Consider the following 27,280-nt stretch of genomic DNA (forward strand, 5'->3'; position numbering starts at 1 on the left):
TATTTTCCTGTGATTAATTGAGAATATTAAAAGTTTAACACACATTTCTCAGACATTTTTCATTTGTAAACGACAGTGTGTACTGTTGAAGCATTAAGGCAGTCAATGAAACTCTACCCTGCAATAGAGTTTGTTCAGAGATTGAATAAAATTTCAAACCACCTTAATATTTCATTGCATTTGCATTGCATTTCACAAAACCACGTGTTTCAAGCAGACACATTTCGAGTAAAACGAACAGAAAGAGAGAGACACGGAGGTAAGCGTAAATGGATAAAAATATTTCTGACACAAGGACTCGCAGTTTGAGTCCGGCCGAGTGGAGGAATTAGGCTAGTGAGTCTGATGGTTTTAAAGGGAACGAGTCGATTGGGTGCTTGAATTCTTCAAGCGGGTAATTAGGAGGGTGGGAACATTGTTGTGTCACGTGTTGTCGAGCATTGTGTCCATAAGTGTTTAAAATATTCAAACATTTCCTTGCCGGTTTTTGAAAGGGTAAGGAACCTAAATTTTTTACTTTTAAAATTATTTGTTATTTTCAATATGATTTCATTTGACGGATAGTTCATTATTTGAATAGGCTAAGTTTAGCACTGAGACATAATTGGAATAAGGTTTTTAAAATTTCAAGACAGTGATGATTTTGTGGTTATTTTTCAACTCTTAAAGTCCAAAAGCGTTGTGATAAGCGAAACTTGAAAATGAAACGCAGATTCCTTAGATAAATATATAAAGATGTACCACTCGCAAAACATATGTCCATAATGCAGTGTGTAAAATACTAAATTGTAACGATTACCCAAATTTCTTTGGTACTAAAAAATAGTTATTCTCAAGATATTCCAATTTGAAAAAAATAGCTTTGGCATATTTGCTATCATTATCGTATCGAATTATCAAGTATACTGACACGTGTATTGAAAATTCGCAATCCTGTTCCAGTCTTTGATCATCAACCCTAAAATTCCTGGTCAACTATGTACGTGGATAGAAAATCCTGTATGTAATAACGATTCGATATATTTTAAGAAAAAGCATATTCAATATATATAGATCGTGAGACTACACGCAAAGCATATTTCCATTGGGAATTTTGAGGAAGACCAAGATTTACCCATTCACCAATTTTCATTGGTCCAACGTAAATACTAATCATGTTATGCCAATTCGCGTATTTGCTACAATTATGGAATCGATCTTTCGATAAAACTGCAATCTGCACTGTAATATCCGCAATGCCGTGGATTTTAATACCAGTTAATAGAAATCTTCTCTATATTTCCTGGTCAACTATGTCCTTGGATGTAAAATCCTATATGTTATAGCAATTCGATGTATTTTAAGAAAAAGTAGATTCGATATATATCGAACCTGAGACTAAATATAAACAATATTTCAATTGGGCATTGTGAGGAATCCCAAGATGTACCCATTCACAAAATTTTATTGGTGCAACGTATATACTAATCAAAATATGCTAATTTCAGCATTTGCTATAACTATCGAATCGATCTTTCGATTATACTGACATCTGCACTGTAAAATCCGCAACGATATTGATTTTATTTCCACGCTATGGTCATCTTCTATATAATTGCTGGTCAACAATGCCCGTGGGTGTAAAATCCTAAATGTTATAGCTATTCGATATAATTTGTGAAAAAGCAGATTCGATATGTATCGAATGTGAGACTACATGCAAAACATATTTCCATTGGGCAATGTGAGGAATACCAAGATGTACCCATTCACCAATTTTCATTGGTCCAACGTATATACTAATCCAGTTATGCCAATTTGCGTATTTGCTAAAATAATGGATTCGATCTTTCGATTATACTGACATCTGTAATGTAAAATCCGCAATAACATTTTTTTAATATCCAGTCTATGGTCATCTTCTATATAATTGCTGGTCAACAATGCCCGTGGGTGTAAAATCCTATATGTTATAGCAATTCGATATATTTTAAGAAAAAGTAGATTCGATATATATCGAACGTGAGACTAAACATAAACAATATTTACATTGGGCAATGTGAGGAATACCAAGATGTACCCATTCACCAATTTTCATTGGTCCAACGTATTTACTAATCCAGTTATGCCAATTTGCGTATTTGCTACAATAATCGATTCGATCTTTCGATTATACTGACATCTGTAATGTAAAATCCGCAATGAAATTTTTTTTATATCCAGTCTATGGTCATCTACTATATAATTCCTGGTCAAATACGTCCTTGGATGTAAAATCCTATATGTTATAGCTATTCGATATAAATTGTGAAAAAGCAGATTCGATATATATCGAATGTGAGACTACATGCAAAACATATTTTCATTGGGCATTATGAGGAATACAAAGATGTACCCATTCACCAAATTTCATTGGTCAAACGGAAACACTATTGAAGTTATGCCAATTAACGTATTTGCTATATGGATCAAATCGACTTTTCGATCATACTGACATCTGTACTTTGAAATTCGCAATGTTTTTGGTTTAATTTCTGGGATATGGGTATCTACTATGTATTTCCTTGTCTACTATGTCCTTAGATGTAAAATCCTATATGCTATAGCAATTTGATATATTTTAAGAAAAAGTAGATTCGATATATATCGAGCGTGAGACTATATACAAAACATGTATCCATTGCGCATTGTGAGGAATACCATGATGTACCAATTCACTAAATTTCATTGGTCCAACGTATACACTTATCATTTTATGCCAATTTCCGTATTTGCTATAAAAATCGAATCGTACATTCGACTATACTGCCACCTGTATCGAAAAATTCGCATCCTATTTTTAACCCCTCCATTCGTTTGCCATTCCCTTATCCCTCTCTTCTCTACTATCCCCGCTTTCAAAATTTCGCCTATGTTCTTATTATGGTGACGTATTTAGGGCGATGCGTGTATTTCTTATGGGGACCTAATACAAAAAGATATAAATTCATATTGATATATCTTCGTTAGGAAACAATACTCATCTAAATAATTAATGTGTACGCATAATTCATTTCTTCCCTTACATATTTTTATAATTTTTATCCCCGTAACTATGTAAATAGATCTGAAAAATGGCTCAATCGAATGCAACCTTTTATCGATCATAACTTCGACTGTAATCGCTCGATTCGCTTGATTTAACTTTTGTCGAAAAAAAGACATTAACAGTAGTATTATATATGACTTTCACATTCATGCCTTGATTTAGAAAAAAGTTATTAGCGATTTAAGCGTAACCAAGGAGATTGGTATCGATATAACTCGCACATGAATCGATCGAGCGAAATGGTCATCATTGCAAAAGTTGACCATTGTGATAAAAGTATTACTCTGAAAATTTCATTTCTCTAGCTTAAACGGTTGCTAAGATATTCAAGATTGCATGCTCCACAAAAAAATGGCGACAATGATTTTTCGCGTGCAGGACATTTTTCGGAATTTAATTATGAATTAACCAAGAGGGTTACGGCGAAAGTAAGCTCAAACGTGAGGGTTCGGAGAACCCTCTAACGGTTTTTCCTAAAGAGTCCAAATTTTCATATGGCACATGTCTCAAGGCTGAAATCCGAGTTTGAAAATTCGCCCATCACGACAATGTTAAATCGAAATCGTTTATTCCTCGGAATTGTTTCGACGTACGAAAATTCCAAGATAGCCAAAAAATTAACCAAAAAATTATCTAACTTTTTGGCAAAGGAAATTTTCCTACGATTATTGCAAGTTGGTCAAAAAAATTCCCAAAATTTTCCCATAAGAAAAGCATTGAGAGCATTCAAACGATAATAAAAAATACTAAATATCAATTCGTCGCTATGGCAACCACACCAAAAAATCGACCAAAAAATCTAGTCCATGTCCATTGAATATCATGTTCCTCGGAAGTTTAAAAGTACAAAATAAAAGCGAAAAAGTTGTAGTCCTATAAGGCTCCCATGTTAATTCAAGTCGATATATCTCGAAAACTAATCGACTTTTTCAACTTTTCAGATTTTTCCTCCCGATGAATTTTTTTTTACTTTCACGTCCAATATACCATATACCCACACCTATCACAGTTTGGGCTACTAATTTGTGTCAATCACCCAATCAATGAATTACTTTCCCACTTTAAATATGTAACGAGTCGATTGGGCGCTTGAATTCATCAAGCGGGTAATTAGGGGGGGTGGAAACATAGTTGTGTCACATATTTTTGAGTCATGTGCCCATAAGTGGTTTAATATTCAAAAATTTCCCCGCCGTTTTTTGAAAGGGTAAGGAACTAAATTTTTCACTGTTAGAAATATTTGTTATTTTCAATATGATTTTATTTGACGGATAATTGATTCTTTGTTCCATTAAGTTAACCATTGACACATAATCGGAATAAGGTTTTAAAAATTTCAAGACAGTGTTGATTATGTGGTTATTTTTCAACTGTTAAAGTCCATAAGCATTGTGATAAGCCACTCTTGAAAATACAACGCAGATTCTTTAGATAAATATATAAAGATATTCCACTTGCAAAACGAATGTCCATAATGCAGTTTGTAAAATACTGAATTGTAACGATTCCTCTAATTTCTTTGGTCTTAAAAAATAGTTATTCTCAAGATATTCCAATTTGCAAAAAAGATTTGGCATATTTGCTATCATAATCGTATCGAATTATCAAGCATACTGACACGTGCATTGAAAATACGCAATCCGATTGATTTACCTTCCAATCTTTGATCATCAACACTAAAATTCCTGGTCGACTCTGTACGTGCATGCAAAATCCTATGTTATAACGATTCGATATATTTTAAGAAAAAGCATATTCGATATGCATCAATCGTGAGACTACATGCAAAACATATTACCTTTGGGAATTGTGAGGAATACCAAGATGTACCAAGCACCAAATTTCATTGGTCCAACGGATACACTATTCAACTTGTGCCAATGTTATGTATTTGTTATAATAATCGAATCAATTCTTCGATTATACTGGCATTTGTATTGTTGAATCCGCAATGCTATTGATTTAACTTACAGTCTATGGCTATCTTCCACATAATTATATTGGTCAACTATGTCCTTGGATGTAAAATCTATATGTTATAGCAATACGATATATTTTAAGAAAAAGTAGATTCGATTAATACCGAACGTGAGACTATACACAAAAAACGTTTCATTTGGGCATTGTGAGGAATACCAATACCCATTTGCCTAATTTCATTGGTCCAACGTATAAACTAATCAAGTTTTGCAAATTTGCGTATTTGATAGAATAATCGAATCGATCTTACGATTACACTGACATCTGTACTGTAAAATCCGCAATGCTATTGGTTTAATTTTCAGTCTGTGTATCAACTATACAATACCTGGCCAACTATGCCCTTGGATGTAAAATCCTATATGTTATAGCGGTTCGATATATTTGAAGAAAAAGCATATTCGATAAATATCGCACGTTAGACAATATACAAAGCATATTTCTGTTGGGCAGTGTGAGGATTACCAAGATGTGCACATTCGCCAAATTTCATTGGTCCAACGGGTATACTTTTCAAGTTATACCAATTTGTGTATATGCTATAATAATCGAATCGATTTTTCGATCATACTGACATCTGTACGGTAAAGTCCGCAATCCCATTGGTTTAATTTTCAGTTTATGGGTATCTACTATTTAATACCTGGTCAACTATGCCTGTGGATGTAAAATCCTACATGTATTAGCAATTCGATATACTTTAAGAAAAAGTAGATTCGATATATATCGAATGTGAGACTACGTACAAAACAAATTTTCATTGGGCATTGTGAGGAATACCAATATGTACCCATTCACTAAATTTCATTGATCCAACGGTAAATCTATTGAAGTTATGCCCATTTACGTATTTGCTATAATAATCGAATCGATTTTTCGATCATACTTACATCTGTACGGTAAAGTCCGCAATCCTATAGGTTTAAAAGCCAGTCTATGGGTATCTACTATTTAATCCTTAGTCAACTATGTCCTTGGATGTAAAATCCTACATGTTATAGCAATTCGATATATTTTAAGAAAAAGTAGATTCGATATATATCGAATATGAGACTACTTACAAAATAAATTTTCATTGGACATCGTGAGGAATACCAATATGTACCCAATCACCAAATTTCATTGATCCAACGGTAAATCTATTGAAGTTATGCCCATTTACGTATTTGCTATAATAATCGAATCGATTTTTCGATCATACTGACATCTGTACCGTAAAATCCGCAATGCTATTGGTTTTAAATCCAGTCAATGGGTATCTACTATTTAATCCCTAGTAAACTATGTCCTTGGATGTAAAATCCTACATGTTATAGCAATTCGATACATTTTAAGAAAAAGTAGATTCGATATATATCGAATGTGAGACTACGTACAAAACAAATTTTCATTGGGCATCGTGAGGAATACCAATATGTACCCAATCAACAAATTTCATTAATCCAACGGTAAACCTATTGAAGTTATGCCCATTTACGTATTTGCTATAATAATCGAATCAATTTTTCGATCATATTGACATCTGTACTGTAAAATCCGCAAGGCTATTGGTTTAAAATCCAGTCAATGGGTATCTACTATTTAATCCCTAGTAAACTATGTCCTTGGATGTAAAATCCTATATGTTATAGCAATTCGATACATTTTAAGAAAAAGTAGATTCGATATATATCGAATGTGAGACTACTTACAAAATAAATTTTCATTGGACATCGTGAGGAATACCAATATGTACCCAATCACCAAATTTCATTGATCCAACGGTAAATCTATGGAAGTTATGCCCATTTACGTATTTGCTATAATAATCGAATCGATATTTCGATCATACTGACATCTGTACTGTAAAATCCGCAATGCTATTGGTTTTAAATCCAGTCTATGGGTATCTACTATTTAATCCCTTGTAAACTATGTCCTTGAATGTTAAATCCTACATGTTATAGCAATTCGATATATTTTAAGAAAAAATAGATTCGATATATATCGAACGTGAGACTGAATACAAAACATACTACCATAGAGTATCGTGAGGAATACCAAGATGTACCTGTTTACCAAGTTTCATTGGTCCAACGTATATACTTATCAAGTTATGCCAATTTGCGTATTTGCTATACTAATCGAATCGTACTTTAGACACTGCTGACATCTGTACCGTAAAATCCGCAATCCTATTGATATCCCTTCTATGGTCACTCCCTTATCCCTGCCTTCTCTAATATCCCCGCTTTCAAAATTTAGTCTATGTTCTTATATTGGTGACGTAGATAGACGGGATGCGTGTATTTCTTACGGGGGCCTAATACAAAAAGATATAAATTCAAATCGATGTATCTTCATTAGGAAACATAATTCATCTAAATAATTTATGTGTGCGCATAATTCATTTTTTTCCTTACATATTGTTAAAATTTTTATTTCCGTAACTATGTAAATAAGCCCAAAAAATGGCTCAATCGAATACAACCTTGTATCGATCATAACTTCGAGTCTAATCAATCGATTCGCCTGATTTAACTTTTGTCGGATGAATGACATTTTTAGTCGTATTTTATATGACATTCATGTTCAAAACTTGATTAATAAAAAAGTTATTAGCGATTAAAGCGTATCCAAGGAGATTCGTATCGATATAACTCGCACATGAATCGATCGAGCGGAATGGTCATCATTGCAAAAGTTGACCATTTTAATAATATTATTACTCTGAAAATTTCATTCCTCTAGCTTAAACGGTTGCTAAGATATTCAAGATTGCATGCTCCACAAAAAAATGGCGACAATGATTTTTCGCTTGCAGGACATTTTTCGGAATTTAATTATTAATTAACCAAGAGGGATACGGCGAAAGTAAGCTCAAACGTGAGGGTTCGGAGAACCCTCTAACGGTTTTTCTTGGAGATTCCAAATTTTCATATGGCACATGTCTCAACGCCGAAATCCAAGATTGAAAATTCGACCACCTCTACAATGGAAAATCGAAATCGTTTATTCCTCGGAATTGTTTCGACATATGAAAATTCCGAGATAGCCAAAAAATCAACCAAAAAATCTAGTATCTTGCGTTTGAAGGAATTTGTCCTGCGATGATTGTAAGTTGGTCAAAAAAATTCTTTACGTAGTGCCATAAGGAAAGCATGGGGCACTTTCAAAAAATCATAAAAAATACTAAATGTTGATTCATCGCATTGACAACCAAACCAAAAAATCAGCCAAAAAATCTAGTTTATGTCAAGGGAATGTCATGTTCCTCACATATTTATAAATACATTAAAAAAGTGAAAAAGTTTTAGTCCCATAAGGCTCCCATGTTAATTCAAGTCGATATATCTCGAAAACTAATCGACTTTTTCAACTTTTCAGATTTTTCCTCCCGATGAATATTTTTTTACTTTTACGTCCAATATTCCATATACCCACACCTACCACAGTTTGGGCTGCTAATTTGTATCAAATACACAATCAGTGAATTAGTTTGCAGCTATTATAGGGACGTTAACGAGTCGATTGGGCGCTTGAATTCATCAAGCGGGTAATTAGGGGGGGTGGAAACATAGTTGTGTCACATATTTTCGAGTCATGTGCCCATAAGTGGTTTAACATTCAAAAATTTCCCCGCCGTTTTTTGAAAGGGTAAGGAACTAAATTTTTCACTGTTAGAAATATTTGTTATTTTCAATGTGATTTTATTTGGCGGATAATTGATTCTTTGATCCATTAAGTTAACCATTGACACATAATCGGAATAAGGTTCTAAAAATTTCAAGAGAGTGTTGATTATGTGGTTATTTTTCAACTGTTAAAGTTCATAAGCATTGTGATAAGCCACTCTTGAAAATACAACGCAGATTCTTTAGATAAATATATAAAGATATTCCACTTGCAAAACGAATTTCCATAATGCAGTTTGTAAAGTAATGAATTGTAACGATTCCTCTAATTTCTTTGGTCTTAAAAATAATTATTCTCAAGATATTCCATTTTGCAAAAAAGATTTGGAATATTTGATATCATAATCGTATCGAATTATCAAGTATACTGACACGTGCATTGAAAATACGCAATCCGATTGATTTACCTTCCAATCTTTGATCATCAACACTAAAATTCCTGGTCGACTATGTACGTGCATGCAAAATCCTATGTTATAACGATTCGATATATTTTAAGAAAAAGCATATTCGATATGCATCAACCGTGAGACTACATGCAAAACATATTACCTTTGGGAATTGTGAGGAATACCAAGATGTACCAAGCACCAAATTTAATTGGTCCAACGGATACACTATTCAACTTGTGCCAATGTTATGTATTTGTTATAATAATCGAATCCATTCTTCGATTATACTGGCATTTGTATCGTTGAATCCGCAATGCTATTGATTTAACTTTCAGTCTATGGCTATCTTCCACATAATTATATTGGTGAACTATGTCCTTGGATGTAAAATCCTATATGTTATAGCAATACGATATATTTTAAGAAAAAGTAGATTCGATTAATACCGAACGTGAGACTATACACAAAAGATGTTTCATTTGGGCATTGTGAGTAATACCAAGATGTACCCATTTGCCAAATTTCATTGGTCCAACGTATAAACTAATCAAGTTTTGCAAATTTGCGTATTTGATAGAATAATCGAATCGATCTTGCGATTACACTGCCATCTGTACTGTAAAATCCGCAATGCTATTGGTTTATTTTTCAGTCTGTGTGTCTACTATACAATACCTGGCCAACTATGCCCTTGGATGTAAAATCCTATATGTTATAGCGGTTCGATATATTTGAAGAAAAAGCATATTCGATATATATCGCACGTTAGGCAACATACAAAGCATATTTCTTTTGGGCAGTGTGAGGATTACCAAGATGTGCACATTCGCCAAATTTCATTGGTCCAACGGGTATCCTTTTCAAGTTATACCAATTTGTGTATATGCTATAATAATCGAATCGATTTTTCGATCATACTGACATCTGTACGGTAAAGTCCGCAATCCCATTGGTTTAATTTTCAGTCTATGGGTACCTACTATTTAATACCTGGTCAACTATGCCTGTGGATGTAAAATCCTACATGTTATAGCAATTCGATAAACTTTAAGAAAAAGTAGATTCGATATATATTGAATGTGAGACTACGCACAGAACAAATTTTCATTGGGCATTGTGAAGAATACCAATATGTACCCATTCACCAAATTTCATTGATCCAACGGTAAATCTATTGAAGTTATGCCCATTTAGGTATTTGCTATAATAATCGAATCGATTTTTCAATCATACTTACATCTGTACGGTAAAGTCCGCAATCCTATAGGTTTAAAATCCAGTCTATGGGTATCTACTATTTAATCATTAGTTAACTATGTCCTTGGATGTAAAATCCAACCTGTTATAGCAATTCGATATATTTTAAGAAAAAGTAGATTCGATATATATCGAATGTGACACTATTTACAAAATAAATTTTTATTGGGCATCGTGAGGAATACCTATATGTACCCAATCACCAAATTTCATTGATCCAACGGTAAATCTATTGAAGTTATGCCCATTTAGGTATTTGCTATAATAATCGAATCGACTTTTCGATCATACTTACATCTGTACGGTAAAGTCCGCAATCCTATAGGATTAAAATCCAGTCTATGGGTATCTACTATTTAATCCTTAGTTAGCTATGTCCTTGGATGTAAAATCCAACATGTTATAGCAATTCGATACATTTTAAGAAAAAGTAGATTCGATATATATCGAATGTGAGACTACGTACAAAACTAATTTTCATTGGGCATCGTGAGGAATACCAATATGTACCCATTCACCAAATATCATTGATCCAACGGTAAATCTATGGAAGTTATGCCCATTTACGTATTTGCTATAATAATCGAATCGATTTTTCGATCATACTGAAATCTGTACTGTAAAATCCGCAATGCTATTGGTTTTAAATCCAGTCTATGGGTATCTACTATTTAATCCCTAGTAAACTATGTCCTTGAATGTTAAATCCTACATGTTATAGCAATTCGATATATTTTAAGAAAAAGTAGATTCGATATATATCGAACGTGAGACTGAATACAAAACATACTACCATAGAGTATCGTGAGGAATACCAAGATGTACCTGTTTACCAAGTTTCATTGGTCCAACGTACACACTTATCAAGTTATGCCAATTTGCGTATTTGCTATACTAATCGAATCGTACTTTAGACACTGCTGACATCTGTACTGTAAAATCCGCAATCCTATTGATATCCCTTCTATGGTCACTCCCTTATCCCTGCCTTCTCTAATATCCCCGCTTTCAAAATTTAGCCTATGTTCTTATATTGGTGACGTAGACAGACGGGATGCGTGTATTTCTTACGGGGGCCTAATACAAAAAGATATAAATTCAAATCGATGTATCTTCATTAGGAAACATAATTCATCTAAATAATTTATGTGTGCCCATAATTCATTTTTTCCCTACATATTGTTAAAATTTTTATTTCCGTAACTATGTAAATAAGCCCAAAAAATGGCTCAATCGAATACAACCTTGTATCGATCATAACTTCGAGTCTAATCAATCGATTCGCCTGATTTAACTTTTGTCGGATGAATGTCATTTTCAGTCGTATTTTGTATGACATTCATGTTCAAAACTTGATTAATAAAAAAGTTATTAGCGATTAAAGCGTATCCAAGGAGATGGGTATCGATATAACTCGCACATGAATCGATCGAGCGGAATGGTCATCATTGCAAAAGTTGTTTATTTTAATAATATTATTTATCTGAAAATTTCATTCCTCTAGCTTAAACGGTTGCTAAGATATTCAAGATTGCATGCTCCACAAAAAAATGGCGACAATGATTTTTCGCTTGCAGGACATTTTTCGGAATTTAATTATTAATTAACCAAGAGGGATACGGCGAAAGTAAGCTCAAACGTGAGGATTCGGAGAACCCTCTAACGGTTTTTCTTGGAGATTCCAAATTTTCATATGGCACATGTCTCAACGCCGAAATCCAAGATTGAAAATTCGACCACCTCTACAATGGAAAATCGAAATCGTTTATTCCTCGGAATTGTTTCGACATATGAAAATTCCGAGATAGCCAAAAAATCAACCAAAAAATCTAGTATCTTGCGTTTGAAGGAATTTGTCCTGCGATGATTGTAAGTTGGTCAAAAAAATTCTTTACGTAGTGCCATAAGGAAAGCATGGGGCACTTTCAAAAAATCATAAAAAATACTAAATGTTGATTCATCGCATTGACAACCAAACCAAAAAATCAGCCAAAAAATCTAGTTTATGTCAAGGGAATGTCATGTTCCTCACATATTTATAAATACATTAAAAAAGTGAAAAAGTTTTAGTCCCATAAGGCTCCCATGTTAATTCAAGTCGATATATCTCGAAAACTAATCGACTTTTTCAACTTTTCAGATTTTTCCTCCCGATGAATATTTTTTTACTTTTACGTCCAATATTCCATATACCCACACCTACCACAGTTTGGGCTGCTAATTTGTATCAAATACACAATCAGTGAATTAGTTTGCAGCTATTATAGGGACGTTAACGAGTCGATTGGGCGCTTGAATTCATCAAGCGGGTAATTAGGGGGGGTGGAAACATAGTTGTGTCACATATTTTCGAGTCATGTGCCCATAAGTGGTTTAATATTCAAAAATTTCCCCGCCGTTTTTTGAAAGGGTAAGGAACTAAATTTTTCACTGTTAGAAATATTTGTTATTTTCAATGTGATTTTATTTGACGGATAATTGATTCTTTGATCCATTAAGTTAACCATTGACACATAATGGGAATAAGGTTTAAATAATTTCAAGACAGTGTTGATTATGTGGTTATTTTTCAACTGTTAAAGTTCATAAGCATTGTGATAAGCCACTCTTGAAAATACAACGCAGATTCTTTAGATAAATATATAAAGATATTCCACTTGCAAAACGAATGTCCAAAATGCAGTTTGTAAAATACTGAATTGTAACGATTCCTCTAATTTCTTTGGTCTTAAAAAATAGTTATTCTCAAGATATTCCAATTTGCAAAAAAGATTTGGCATATTTGCTATCATAATCGTATCGAATTATCAAGTATACTGACACGTGCATTGAAAATACGCAATCCGATTGATTTACCTTCCAATCTTTGATCATCAACACTAAAATTCCTGGTCGACTATGTGCGTGCATGCAAAATCCTATGTTATAACGATTCGATATATTTTAAGAAAAAGCATATTCGATATGCATCAATCGTGAGACTACATGCAAAACATATTACCTTTGGGAATTGTGAGGAATACCAAGATGTACCAAGCACCAAATTTCATTGGTCCAACGGATACACTATTCAACTTGTGCCAATGTTATGTATTTGTTATAATAATCGAATCCATTCTTCGATTATACTGGCATTTGTATTGTTGAATCCGCAATGCTATTGATTTAACTTACAGTCTATGGCTATCTTCCACATAATTATATTGGTCAACTATGTCCTTGGATGTAAAATCCTATATGTTATAGCAATACGATATATTTTAAGAAAAAGTAGATTCGATTAATACCGAACGTGAGACTATACACAAAATATGTTTAATTTGGGCATTGTGAGGAATACCAAGATGTACCCATTTGCTAAATTTCATTGGTCCAACGTATAAACTAATCAAGTTTTGCAAATTTGCGTATTTGATAGAATAATCGAATCGATCTTGCGATTACACTGCCATCTGTACTGTAAAATCCGCAATGCTATTGGTTTAATTTTCAGTCTGTGTATCTACTATACAATACCTGGCCAACTATGCCCTTGGATGTAAAATCCTATATGTTATAGCGGTTCGATATATTTGAAGAAAAAGCATATTCGATATATATCGCACGTTAGACAACATACAAAGCATATTTCTGTTGGGCAGTGTGAGGATTACCAAGATGTGCACATTCGCCAAATTTCATTTGTCCAACGGGTATACTTTTCAAGTTATACCAATTTGTGTATATGCTATAATAATCGAATCGATTTTTCGATCATACTGACATCTGTACGGTAGAGTCCGCAATCCCATTGGTTTAATTTTCAGTCTATGGGTATCTACTAATTAATACCTGGTCAACTATGCCTGTGGATGTAAAATCCTACATGTATTAGCAATTCGATATACTTTAAGAAAAAGTAGATTCGATATATATCGAATGTGAGACTACGTACAAAACAAATTTTCATTGGGCATCGTGAGGAATACCAATATGTACCCAATCACCAAATTTCATTGATCCAACGGTAAATCTATTGAAATTATGCCCATTTAGGTATTTGCTATAATAATCGAATCGATTTTTCGATCATACTGACATCTGTACTGTAAAATCCGCAAGGCTATTGGTTTAAAATCCAGTGAATGGGTATCTACTATTTAATCCCTAGTAAACTATGTCCTTGGATGTAAAATCCTACATGTTATAGCAATTCGATACATTTTAAGAAAAAGTAGATTCGATATATATCGAATGTGAGACTACGTACAAAACAAATTTTCATTGGGCATCGTGAGAAATACCAATATGTACCCATTCACCAAATTTCATTGATCCAACGGTAAATCTATTGAAGTTATGCCCATTTAGGTATTTGCTATAATAATCGAATCGATTTTTCGATCATACTGACATCTGTACTGTAAAATCCGCAATGCTATTGGTTTAATTTTCAGTCTATGGGCATCTTCTATATAATACCTGGTCAACTATGCCCTTGGATTTAAAATCCTATATGTTATAGCAGTTCGATATATTTGAAGAAAAATCATATTCGATATATATCGCACGTTAGACTACATACAAAACATATTTCTGTTGTGCATCGTGAGGAATACCAAGATGTACCTGTTTACCAAGTTTCATTGGTCCAACGTACACACTTATCAAGTTATGCCAATTTGCGTATTTGCTATACTAATCGAATCGTACTTTAGACACTGCTGACATCTGTACTGTAAAATCCGCAATGCTATTGATATCCCTTCTATGGTCACTCCCTTATCCCTGCCTTCTCTAATATCCCCGCTTTCAAAATTAAGCCTATGTTCTTATATTGGTGACGTAATTGGACGGGATGCGTGTATTTCTTACGGGGGCCTAATACAAAAAGATATAAATTCAAATGGATGTATTTTCATTAGGAAACATAATTCATCTAAATAATTTCTGTGTGCGCATAATTCATTCTTTTCCTTACATATTGTTAAAATTTTTATCTCCGTATCTATGTAAATAAGCCCAAAAAATGGCGCAATCGAATACAACCTTGTATCGATCATAACTTCGAGTGTAATCAATCGATCCGCTTGAATTAACTTTTGTCGGATGAGTGACATTATCAGTTGTATTGTGTAATACTTTCATGTTCAAAATTTGATCAACAAAGAAGTTATTAGCGATTAAAGCGTATCCAAGGAGATAGGTATCGATATAACTCGCACATGAATCGATCGAGCGAAATGGTCATCATTGCAAAAGTTGACCATTTTAATAATATTATTTATCTGAAAATTTCATTTCTCTAGCTTAAACGGTTGCTAAGATATTCAAGATTGCATGCTCCACAAAAAAATGGCGACAATGATTTTTCGCTTGCAGGACATTTTTCGGAATTTAATTATTAATTAACCAAGAGGGATACGGCGAAAGTAAGCTCAAACGTGAGGGTTCGGAGAACCCTCTAACGGTTTTTCTTGGAGATTCCAAATTTTCATATGGCACATGTCTCAACGCCGAAATCCAAGATTGAAAATTCGACCACCTCTACAATGGAAAATCGAAATCGTTTATTCCTCGGAATTGTTTCGACACATGAAAATTCCGAGATAGCCAAAAAATCAACCAAAAAATCTAGTATCTTGCGTTTTAAGGAATTTGTCCTGTGATGATTGCAAGTTGGTCAAAAAAATTCTTTACGTAGTGCCATAAGAAAAGCATAGGGCACTTTCAAAAAATCATAAAAAATACTAAATATTAATTCATCGCATTGACAACCACACCAAAAAATCAACCAAAAAATCTAGTTTACTTCAAGGGAATCTCATGTTCCTCACATATTTTAAAATACATTAAAAAAGCGAAAAAGTTTTAGTCCCATAAGGCTCCCATGTTAATTCAAGTCGATATATCTCGAAAAGTTATCGACTTTTTAAAGATTTCAGATTTTTCCTCCCGATGAATTTTTTTTTACTTTTACGTCCAATATTCCATGTAGCCACACATATCACCAGTTTGGCTACTAATTTGTATCAATCACACAATCAGTGAATCAAATCGCAGCTATTATAGGGACGTTAACGTTAACGTTAACGTTAACGAGTCGATTGGGCGCTTGAATTCATCAAGCGGGTAATTAGGGGGGTGGGAACATAGTTGTGTTACATGTTTCCGAGTCATATGCCCATAAGTGGTTCAAAAAGCGAAAGAAACACCCCAAATATCGTTTGAATGAGTGAAATATGCGGACAATACGCTCATTCACTGTCAACAATACTTAAGACCTTCTTAGTAACCACGGTGATCAATGCTTCGGGAAACCATTTTGATATGAATGAATTGCGCAATGTAGAAAAATATATAGTGTACGATAGATGAACTTATGAAATGTAGCCGATTTTTCTTATTTTAGCCCTTAACCTAGGATTATATCACCTTTATTTTTGATTTTTAGCGTTTGAATACAGCAGACTTAATGAAATTAAATACATCATTATTAGAAAATAAATGAACAGTGACTAATGAAATGATTATTCGAATAAATATGTCTCGAATAATGAAGTAATGTTCGGATTTCTCTGACGATGTATGTCTCTCAATGCTGTCATTTTTCTAGATCTAAGGAAGGTTTATAACAACAAAACGCATTGATTACAATAAATATATAAATACGGTTATGAAACTTAAATTGGAGAAAGAACCGAAGAATGTTCAACTGTCTCCGTTGATGTTATATTTGGTAAGTAATAGCAGTTCGATATATTTTACAAAAGGTATATTCGATAGGTGTCGAATGGGAGCATAACAAACGAATATATTTCATTGGTGCAGCATGAACAATGCTTTAATAAACATATTCATAAAATTTCTTTTGTCTAACATCAGTAGTAAAAAAGATACGCACATTAGCATATTTGCTACCATAATCATAATGAATTGTCAAGTTTACTCACATGTGAAAATATAAATTCGCAATCCTATTGATTTATCTTCCCATTAGGTCATCTACCCTATATTTCATGGTCAAATACGCCCGCGGATGTAAAATCCTGCATGTTATAGCAATTCAATATATATTTTAAGAAAACGCTGAATCGATATACATCTAATGAGACAGTAAATGGAAAACATATTCGATTGGGCTTTGTGAAGAATATCAGGATGTACACATTCACCAAATTTCATTGGTCCAAAGAGTATACGAATCAGGTTATGCCATTTTCCGTATTTTCTATAATAATCGATTCGATCATTCGATTATACTGCATCTGTAATGTAAAATTCGCAATGCGTTTGATTTTAATTCCGGTCAATGGCCATTCACCATATTATTCCTGGTCAACTTTGCCCATTGATGTAAATTCCGATGTGTTATAACAATTCCATATATTTTAAGAAAAAGTATATTCGATATATATCGAATGAGAGACTACATACAAAAAATCTTCCCATTGGGCATTGTGAGGAATACCAATGTGTACCCATTCACCAAATTTCATTGGTCCAACGCATATACTATTTAAATTATGCCAATTTGCATATTTGCTACAATAATCGATTCGATCTTTCGATTAAAATGCCATCTGCACTGTAAAATCCGCAACGCTGTATATCATAATTCCAGTTAATAGTCACCTACTCTATAATTCCTGGTCAACAATGCCTGTGGATGTAAATTCCTAAATTTTAACGCAAATCGATATAATTTGGATAATGAAGATTCGATATATATCGCATGTGAGACCATATACAAAACATATTTCTATTGGGCATTGTGAGAAATATCATGATATACCCATTCCCAAAATTTCTTTGGTCCAACTTATAAAGCAATCAAGTTATGCCAATTTGCGTATTTGCTATAATTATCGTATCGATCTTTCGATTATACTGACATCTGTACTTTAAAATCCGCAATACTATTGGTTTAACTTCCAGTGTATGGGTAACTTCTTTAAAATTCCTGGTCAACTATGTCCCTACATGTAAAATCCTATAGGTTATAGCAATTCGATATCTTTTAAGAAAAAGTAGATTCGATATATATCGAACGTTAGACTACATACAAAACATATTTCCATTGGGCATTGTGAGAAATACCAGGATTTACCCATTCACGAATTTCATTGGTCCAGCGGATATAGTATTGAAGTTATGCCAATTTACGTATTTGCTATAATAATCGAATCTATTTTTCGATCCTACTGACATCTGTATTGTAAAACTCGAAATGCTATTGGTTTAACTTTCTGTCTATGGGTATCTACTATATAAAACCTGGTCAAATATGCCCTTGGATGTAATATCCAATTTGTTATAGCAGTTCGATATATTTGAGGAAAAAGCATATTCGATATATATCGCACGTTAGACAACATACAAAACATATTTATGTTGGGCATTGTGAAGAATACCAAGATGTGCACATTTGCCAAATTTCATTGGTCCAACGGGTATACTTTTCAAGTTATACCAATTTGTGTATTTGCTATAATAATTGAATCGATTTTTCGATCATACTGACATCTGTACAGTAAAATCCGCAAGGCTATTGGTTTAAAATCCAGTCAATGGGTATCTACTATTTAATCCCTAGTAAACTATGTCCTTGGATGTAAAATCCTACATGTTATAGCAATTCGATACATTTTATGAAAAAGTACATTCGATATATATCGAATGTGAGACTACGTAAAAAACAAATTTTCTTTGGGCATCGTGAGGAATACCAATATGTACCCAATCACCAAATTTCATTGATCCAACGGTAAATCTATTGAAGTTATGCCCATTTACGTATTTGCTATAATAATCGAATCGATTTTTCGATCATACTGACATCTGTACTGTAAAATCCGCAAGGCTATTGGTTTAAAATCCAGTCAATGGGTATCTACTATTTAATCCCTAGTAAACTATGTCCTTGGATGTAAAATCCTACATGTTATAGCAATTCGATACATTTTAAGAAAAAGTAGATTCGATATATATCGAATGTGAGACTACGTAAAAAACAAATTTTCTTTGGGCATCGTGAGGAATACCAATATGTACCAAATCACCAAATTTCATTGATCCAACGGTAAATCTATTGAAGTTATGCCCATTTACGTATTTGCTATAATAATCGAATCGATTTTTCGATCATACTGACATCTGTACTGTAAAATCCTCAAGGCTATTGGTTTAAAATCCAGTCAATGGGAATCTACTATTTAATCCCTAGTAAACTATGTCCTTGGATGTAAAATCCTACATGTTATAGCAATTCGATACATTTTAAGAAAAAGTAGATTCGATATATATCGAATGTGAGACTACGTACAAAACAAATTTTCATTGGGCATCGTGAGGAATACCAATATGTACCCAATCACCAATTTTCATTGATCCAACGGTAAATCTATGGAAGTTATGCCCATTTACGTATTTGCTATAATAATCGAATCGATTTTTCGATCACACTGACATCTGTACTGTAAAATCCGCAAGGCTATTGGTTTTAAATCCAGTCTATGGGTATCTACTATTTAATCCCTAGTAAACTATGTCCTTGAATGTTAAATCCTACATGTTATAGCAATTCGATATATTTTTAGAAAAAGTAGATTCGATATATATCGAACGTGAGACTGAATACAAAACATACTACCATAGAGTATCGTGAGGAATACCAAGATGTACCTGTTTACCAAGTTTCATTGGTCCAACGTACACACTTATCAAGTTATGCCAATTTGCGTATTTGCTATACTAATCGAATCGTACTTTAGACACTGCTGACATCTGTACTGTAAAATCCGCAATCCTATTGATATCCCTTCTGTGGTCACTCCCTTATCCCTGCCTTCTCTAATATCCCCGCTTTCAAAATTTAGCCTATGTTCTTATATTGGTGACGTAATTGGACGGGATGCGTGTATTTCTTACGGGGGCCTAATACAAAAAGATATAAATTCAAATCGATGTATCTTCATTAGGAAACATAATTCATCTAAATAATTTATGTGTGCGCATAATTCATTCTTTTCCTTACATATTGTTAAAATTTTTATTTCCGTAACTATGTAAATAAGCCCAAAAAATGGCTCAATCGAATACAACCTTGTATCGATCATAACTTCGAGTTAAATCAATCGATTCGCATGATTTAACTTTTGTCGGATGAATGACATTTTCAGTCGTATTTTGTATGACATTCATGTTCAAAACTTGATTAATAAAAAATTTATTAGCGGTTAAAGCGTATCCAAGGAGATTCGTATCGATATAACTCGCACATGAATCGATCGAGCGGAATGGTCATCATTGCAAAAGTTGACCATTTTAATAATATTATTACTCTGAAAATTTCATTCCTCTAGCTTAAACGGTTGCTAAGATATTCAAGATTGCCTGCTCCACAAAAAAATGGCGACAATGATTTTTCGCTTGCAGGACATTTTTCGGAATTTAATTATGAATTAACCAAGAGGGTTACGGCGAAAGTAAGCTCAAACGTGAGGGTTCGGAGAACCCTCTAACGGTTTTTCTTAAAGATTCCAAATTTTCATATGGCACATGTCTCAACGCCGAAATCCAAGATTGAAAATTCGACCACCTCTACAATGGAAAGTCGAAATCGTTTATTCCTCGGAATTGTTTCGACATATGAAAATTCCGAGATAGCCAAAAAATCAACCAAAAAATCTAGTATCTTGCGTTTCAAGGAATTTGTCCGGTGATGATTGCAAATTGGTCAAAAAAAATCCTAACGTAGTGCCATAAGAAAAGCATGGGGCACTTTCAAAAAATCATAAAAAATACTAAATATCAATTTATCGCAATGACAACCACACCAAAAAATCAACCAAAAAATCTAGTTTATGTCAAGGGAATCTCATGTTCCTCACATATTTAGAAATACATAATAAAAGTGAAAAAGTTTTAGTCCCATAAGGCTCCCATGTTAATTCAAGTCGATATATCTCGAAAAGTTATCGACTTTTTTAAGATTTCAGATTTTTCCTCCCGATGAATTTTTTTTTACTTTTTCGTCCAATATTCCATTTAGCCACACATATCACAGTTTGGGCTGCTAATTTGTATCAATCACACAATCAGTGAATTAGTTTGCAGCTATTATAGGGACGTTAACGAGTCGATTGGGCGCTTGAATTCATCAAGCGGGTAATTAGGGGGGTGGGAACATAGTTGTGTTACATGTTTCCGAGTCATATGCCCATAAGTGGTTCAAAAAGCGAAAGAAACACCCCAAATATCGTTTGAATGAGTGAAATATGCGGACAATACGCTCATTCACTGTCAACAATACTTAAGACCTTCTTAGTAACCACGGTGATCAATGCTTCTGGAAACCATTTTGATATGAATGAATTGCGCAATGTAGAAAAATATATAGTGTACGATAGATGAACTTATGAAATGTAGCCGATTTTTCTTATTTTAGCCCTTAACCTAGGATTATATCACCTTTATTTTTGATTTTTAGCGTTTGAATACAGCAGACTTAATGAAATTAAATACATCATTATTAGAAAATAAATGAACAGTGACTAATGAAATGATTATTCGAATAAATATGTCTCGAATAATGAAGTAATGTTCGGATTTCTCTGACGATGTATGTCTCTCAATGCTGTCATTTTTTTAGATCTAAGGAAGGTTTATAACAACAAAACGCATTGATTACAATAAATATATAAATACGGTTATGAAACTTAAATTGGAGAAAGAACCGAAGAATGTTCAACTGTCTCCGTTGATGTTATATTTGGTAAGTAATAGCAGTTCGATATATTTTACAAAAGGTATATTAGATAGGTGTCGAATGGGAGCATAACAAACGAATATATTTCATTGGTGCAGCATGAACAATGCTTTAATAAACATATTGATAAAATTTCTTTTGTCTAACATCAGTAGTAAAAAAGATACGCAAATTAGCATATTTGCTACCATAATCATAACGAATTGTCAAGTTAACTCACATGTGAAAATATAAATTCGCAATCCTATTGATTTATCTTCCCATTAGGTCATCTACCCTATATTTCATGGTCAAATACGCCCGCGGATGTAAAATCCTGCATGTTATAGCAATTCAATATATATTTTAAGAAAACGCTGAATCGATATACATCTAATGAGACAGTAACTGGAAAACATATTCGATTGGGCTTTGTGAAGAATATCAGGATGTACACATTCACCAAATTTCATTGGTCCAAAGAATATACGAATCAAGTTATGCCATTTTCCGTATTTTCTATAATAATCGATTCGATCATTCGATTATACTGCATCTGTAATGTAAAATTCGCAATGCGTTTGATTTTAATTCCGGTCAATGGCCATTCACCATATTATTCCTGGTCAACTTTGCCCATTGATGTAAATTCCGATGTGTTATAACAATTCCATATATTTTAAGAAAAAGTATATTCGATATATATCGAATGAGAGACTACATACAAAAAATCTTCCCATTGGGCATTGTGAGGAATACCAATGTGTACCCATTCACCAAATTTCATTGGTCCAACGCATATACTATTTAAATTATGCCAATTTGCATATTTGGTACAATAATCGATTAGATCTTTCGATTAAAATGCCATCTGCACTGTAAAATCCGCAACGCTGTATATTATAATTCCAGTTAATAGTCACCTACTCTATAATTCCTGGTCAACAATGCCTGTGGATGTAAATTCCTAAATTTTAACGCAAATCGATATAATTTGGATAATGAAGATTCGATATATATCGCATGTGAGACCATATACAAAACATATTTCTATTGGGCATTGTGAGAAATATCATGATATACCCATTCCCAAAATTTCTTTGGTCCAACTTATAAAGCAATCAAGTTATGCCAATTTGCGTATTTGCTATAATTATCGTATCGATCTTTCGATTATACTGACATCTGTACTTTAAAATCCGCAAAACTATTGGTTTAACTTCCAGTGTATGGGTAACTTCTTTAAATTTCCTGGTCAACTATGTCCCTACATGTAAAATCCTATAGGTTATAGCAATTCGATATCTTTTAAGAAAAAGTAGATTCGATATATATCGAACGTTAGACTACATACAAAACATATTTCCATTGGGCATTGTGAGAAATACCAGGATTTACCCATTCACGAAATTTCATTGGTCCAGCGGATATAGTATTGAAGTTATGCCAATTTACGTATTTGCGAATCGATTTTTCGATCCTACTGACATCTGTATTGTAAAACTCGAAATGCTATTGGTTTAACTTTCTGTCTATGGGTATCTACTATATAAAACCTGGTCAACTATGCCCTTGGATGTAATATCCTATTTGTTATAGCAGTTGGTTATATTTGAGGAAAAAGCATATTCGATATATATCGCTTGTTAGACAATATACAAAACATATTTATGTTGGGCATTGTGAAGAATACCAAGATGTGCACATTTGCAAAATTTCATTGGTCCAACGGGTATACTTTTCAAGTTATACCAATTTGTGTATTTGCTATAATAATTGAATCGATTTTTCGATCATACTGACATCTGTACTGTAAAATCCGCAAGGCTATTGGTTTAAAATCCAGTCAATGGGTATCTACTATTTAATCCCTAGTAAACTATGTCCTTGGGTGTAAAATCCTATATGTTATAGCAATTCGATACATTTTAAGAAAAAGTATATTCGATATATATCGAATGTGAGACTACGTACAAAACAAATTTTCATTGGGCATCGTGAGGAATACCAATATGTACCCAATCACCAAATTTTATTGATCCAACGGTAAATCTATTGAAGTTATGCCCATTTACGTATTTGCTATAATAATCGAATCGATTTTTCGATCATACTGACATCTGTACTGTAAAATCCGCAATGCTATTGGTTTTAAATCCAGTCTATGGGTATCTACTATTTAATCCCTAGTAAACTATGTCCTTGAATGTTAAATCCTACATGTTATAGCAATTCGATATATTTTAAGAAAAAGTAGATTCGATATATATCGAACGTGAGACTGAATACAAAACATACTACCATTGAGTATCGTGAGGAATACCAAGATGTACCTGTTTCCCAAGTTTCATTGGTCCAACGTACACCTTTATCAAGTTATGCCAATTTGCGTATTTGCTATACTAATCGAATCGTACTTTAGACACTGCTGACATCTGTACTGTAAAATCCGCAATCCTATTGATATCCCTTCTATGGTCACTCCCTTATCCCTGCCTTCTCTAATATCCCCGCTTTCAAAATTTAGCCTATGTTCTTATATTGGTGACGTAGACGGACGGGATGCGTGTATTTCTTACGGGGGCCTAATACAAAAAGATATAAATTCAAATCGATGTATCTTCATTAGGAAACATAATTCATCTAAATAATTTATGTGTGCGCATAATTCATTTTTTTCCCTACATATTGTTAAAATTTTTATTTCCGTAACTATGTAAATAAGCCCAAAAAATGGCTCAATCGAATACAACCTTGTATCGATCATAACTTCGAGTCTAATGAATCGATTCGCCTGATTTAACTTTTGTCGGATGAATGACATTTTCAGTCGTATTTTATATGACATTCATGTTCAAAACTTGATTAATAAAAAAGTTATTAGCGATTAAAGCGTATCCAAGGAGATTCGTATCGATATAACTCGCACATGAATCGATCGAGCGGAATGGTCATCATTGCAAAAGTTGACCATTTTAATAATATTATTTATCTGAAAATTTCATTCCTCTAGCTTAAACGGTTGCTAAGATATTCAAGATTGCATGCTCCACAAAAAAATGGCGACAATGATTTTTCGCTTGCAGGACATTTTTCGGAATTTAATTATTAATTAACCAAGAGGGATACGGCGAAAGTAAGCTCAAACGTGAGGGTTCGGAGAACCCTCTAACGGTTTTTCTTGGAGATTCCAAATTTTCATATGGCACATGTCTCAACGCCGAAATCCAAGATTGAAAATTCGACCACCTCTACAATGGAAAATCGAAATCGTTTATTCCTCGGAATTTTTTCGACATATGAAAATTCCGAGATAGCCAAATATCAACCAAAAAATTTAGTATCTTGCGTTTCAAGGAATTTGTCCTGCGATGATTGCAAGTTGGTCAAAAAAAATCCTAACGTAGTGCCATAAGAAAAGCATGGGGCACTTTCAAAAAATCATAAAAAATACTAAATATCAATTCATTGCAATGACAACCATACCAAAAAATCAACTAAAAAATCTAGTTTATGTCAAGGGAATGTCATGTTCCTCACATATTTAGAAATATATTTTAGAAGTGAAAAAGTTTTAGTCCCATAAGGCTCCCATGTTAATTCAAGTCGATATATCTCGAAAAGTTATCGACTTTTTTAAGTTTTCAGATTTTTCCTCCCGATGAATTTTTTTTTACTTTTACGTCCAATATTCCATTTAGCCACACCTATCACCAGTTAGGCTACTAATTTGTATCAATCACACAATCAGTGAATCAAATCCTAGCTATATAGGGACTTCAATATGTGAACAGCACTAAAACCAAGTCTGGAACTTTGTGCTGGGGGACATACTTCAACGTAAAAAGCAATATTTAGGTCACAGTTTATACTGCCTGACTTTTCAGCAGCAAAGTGATTTTATATCCGACACTATCGTTGGGTAGAGTTTTCACATTCATAGTATAAAAACATATGTTATAAGCAACGAATGGAATCATTTTCAATTAGCTTAGCCGAAATAACAAATTGATATATGCTGCCATCGTAAAAATATGCGGGGGAACTCAGAATTAAGGCCAAATATGATCGCAACATATTAATATAGGAAAATTAATCGTGCAAAAGAAAAAATTGATAAAAAATCAGTGCCCAATATGTTGCATTCAATTAAATATTTTTGCACCGTCATGAACACTGGTAAAATGTTGTTTTCTCTAAGGACAAAATTTGGCATGAAAAAATTACTTTGTCCTAATGGGATCCAACCCCATTCTCCAGGTTCCCGGTCATGTATGTCACCAATTGCACCGCTAAATTACCAGATGTTGAAAGATGCGTCATGTTGAACTTCTATTACAAGTACTCCTCAGTGGAGTATAATATTAGGTACATAGATATTCGTAAATAGGGTTGTATGCCAAACATCTTATATACTCAAATGCTTAAGATTGGTTTGACATAGATTTCTCTTATCACCTTGTCTTTTAACACCGGATTTATTATTTTTGCCTATATCCTTCATCGCCTGTTCTTCGTACCACATCTACCGTTCTTCCAATCCGCATGTCCTTTAACGATAATTTTCAGCCGTCCCATTAGCAACGAAACTAAGTGGACTTATTGTAGCACGTCGAACAAGCAAGAAAGTCATGAAAAGATACAGATGCCTGTGATCAAGCATTCCTTTCAGTTTCCTGAGTCAATCATTTCCCTGGTCGAATTAAAATTTATTTTGGTGGAATATTACCCCTCGTTATTCCAAAATGAGAAAACTCCTCTCCGTCTCCCAATATAGTATGTATTTTGTAAAACTAAATTACGCGTGCAGCAATGTTCATCGTCGCTAACTTATTTATGTATAGCCTACTCATTATTACTTCCCGTACACAATCGTCATCGGAGTAAGCAATTCAATGATTGGCTTGATTATCGAACTTTCTTTCTCTATCTTCTAGCTCCAGCTATTTATTCGTTTCCCTGATCACCTAATCTTTTAGCGCCTGAACTATTATTTTACTTCGCATTCTTCATTGCCTACTCTTTGTACATCATCCGGGGCCTACCTCCGACGTTCTTCCATTCCACCGCCGATTCAATGATAATTTCAGCCGTCCCATTAGCAACGAAACTAAATGGGCTCATTCTAGCTCGTCGAGCAAGCAAGCAAGTCATGAAAAGATACAGATGTCTGTGTCCAAGC

At 33.5% G+C, this 27,280-nt stretch overlaps 1 protein-coding gene across 1 annotated transcript in view; it reads right to left on the reverse strand.

Annotated features, from left to right (window-relative positions):
* LOC124167724 overlaps positions 1–27,280 on the reverse strand; it is a 999,415-nt gene that overhangs the window by 475,303 nt on the left and 496,832 nt on the right. The gene's annotated exons all lie outside the window — the stretch shown is intronic.

This window comes from Ischnura elegans, chromosome 11 (genome assembly GCF_921293095.1).
Source record: "Ischnura elegans chromosome 11, ioIscEleg1.1, whole genome shotgun sequence".
In the NCBI taxonomy this organism is placed as follows: domain Eukaryota; kingdom Metazoa; phylum Arthropoda; class Insecta; order Odonata; family Coenagrionidae; genus Ischnura; species Ischnura elegans.